Source organism: Moschus berezovskii, chromosome 5 (genome assembly GCF_049115385.1).
Source record: "Moschus berezovskii isolate FMDL1 chromosome 5, NW_MosBer_1.0, whole genome shotgun sequence".
Taxonomy (NCBI): Eukaryota; Metazoa; Chordata; class Mammalia; order Artiodactyla; family Moschidae; genus Moschus; species Moschus berezovskii.
Genome location: NC_142464.1, coordinates 15,711,668 through 15,714,012, shown reverse-complemented (window position 1 = coordinate 15,714,012; position 2,345 = coordinate 15,711,668). Strand labels below are relative to the sequence as shown.

At 41.2% G+C, this 2,345-nt stretch overlaps 1 pseudogene; it reads left to right on the top strand.

Annotated features, from left to right (window-relative positions):
• The first annotated feature begins 509 nt into the window (after window positions 1-509).
• LOC129561992 (heterogeneous nuclear ribonucleoprotein K-like) lies at window positions 510-1,860 on the top strand (annotated as a pseudogene).
• Window positions 1,861-2,345: the final 485 nt, after the last annotated feature.

The following is a 2,345-nucleotide window of genomic DNA, read 5'->3' as shown; positions in this document are numbered from 1 at the left end:
GATCTCCCCTTTTGTGTTAGTTTCCTTGGGTTATTTAAAAAACCTACAGGACTGAGTTTCTTAAAAAAATAGAAACTTATTTCTCACAGGTTTGGAGATGAGACCAAAATCCTAGTGTGGGTACAGGCCATGATGCCCCTGAAGGTGCTAAGGAAGGATCTGTTCCATCCCCCTCAGCTAGGTGGTGGGTTTTAAATAGCACAACCCTCCTGGAAAGGATTAGGGTAGTTTATTAAAAGAACACAAATTTACCAGATGCCAAGGCAATTCCACTCCTAGGTATCTGCTCAAGAAAAATAAAAGCATATGTCTACACAAAAGTGCATAAATAAATGCTTATAGTAGCATTATTCATAATAAAAAATGGAGGAGAAAAGAGGAGGGAGCTTCAGGCAAAAGCACTGCAGACACCATTTTCCTTTGTTTCTCTGCTGCGCAGACATTGACGTCTTGCCTACTTCCCACTTATTTACAGCCTATAGATTGGTGTGTCCCTTGAATACAAGAAAATGGAAATTGAACAGCCAGAGGAAACATTTCCCAACATCAAAACCAATGGAGAATTTGGTAAATGCCCTACTGAAGATATGGAAGAGGAACAAGCCTTTAAAAGATCTAAAAACACTGGTGAGATGGTTGAATTATGCATTCTGCTTCAGAGCGAGAATGCTGGGGCAGTGATTGGAAAAGGAGGCAAGAATATTAAGGCTCTCCGTACAGACTACGATGGCAGTGTTTCAGTCGCAGACAGCAGTGGCTTCCAGAGCATATTGAGTATCAGTGCTGATACTGAAATGCCAGGAGAAATTTCTGAAGAAAATTATCCCTACCTTGGAAGACGGCCAAATTTGCCATCGCCCACTGCAACTAGCAAGCTACCGCTAGAGTCTGATGCTGCTTAATGCTTAAATTACCTACAATATAAAGAAAGCGACTTTGACTGCAAGTTGAGACTGTTGATTCTTCAGAGTCTGGCGGGAGGAATTAGCGGAGTCAAAGCTGCTAAAATCAAAGAACTTTAAAAGAATACTCAGACAACAATCAAGCTTTTCCAGGAACGTTTTCCTCAATCTACTGACAGAGTCGTTCTTATTGGAGCAAAACCTGATAGGGTTGTAGAGTGCATAAAGAACATCCTTAATACTATATCAGTTTCCCTTCAAAGGACAGGCTCAGCCTTAAGATCCCAACTTTAATGATGAAACCTGAGATTATGGTGGCTTTACAATGATGTGTGATGACCGCCGTGGATGTCCTGTGGCAGAATGCCACCTGGTTGGGGTGGGTGTCCAGTGCCTGCCTCCAGAAGAGATTGTGATGCTATGAACCCTCACTGAGGACCTCCTACACCCCCTCCCAGAGGAGGAGGCAGAGGTGGTAGTAGAGCTCGGAATCTTCCTCTTCCACCACCACCACCACCACCTACAGGAGGATTTCTGATGGCCTGTGACAGAAGAGAGAGGCCTGGAGACCGATAGGGTGGCTTGGTTGGTTTCAGTGCTAATGAAACCTGGGACCCTGCCATAGATAAACATGGAGCCCATCAGATGGCTTATGAACCACAGGGTGGTTCTGGATATGATTATTCCTATGCAGGGTGTTGTGGCTCATACGGTGATCTTTGTGGACTTACTATTACTACCCAAGTAACTATTTCCAACTATTTGGCTGGATTTATTATTAGCAAAGATGAATTAAACAAATTCATCATGAGTCAGGAGCTTAGATCAAAATTGATGAGTCTTTTGAAGGATCTGAAATCAGATCATTACTATTACAGGAACACAAGATCAGATACAGAATGCACAGTATTTGCTTCAGAACAGTGTGAAGCAGTATGCACATAGTGAAGGATTCTAATGTAAGATTGCTTTTTTTTTCTTTTTTATAGTGTGAAACAGTCTTCTGGAAAGTTCTCTAAGACTAGTGAAGAACTGAAGGAGTCCTGCACATTTTTTTTTTTTTTAAAGCCAACATCCCTCTGCTTCATAGGTGTTCTGCATTTGAGGTGTAGTGAAATCTTTGCTGCTCACCAGATGCAATGTTTTAGTTCCTTACAAATAGGGTTGGGGTGGGGGAGGGTGTGTAAAAACTAACAATGAAATTTTGAAACAGCAGCAGAATGAGTGAATTTTAATTTTTGTTTATTGTTGTTGGTTTCAAGAAGTACCCCCATGTAATTATTGTGAGCACTTTGCTGTGTGGTCACTGTAACATTTGGGGTGGTGTGACAGGGAGGAAAAGTAATAGTAGTCCATATGCTGACATCTATTCAGAGTAGTGTGCACAATGTAATGCTTTTTTGTAAGAAACATTTTATGATTTTTAAAATAAATTTAGTGAAC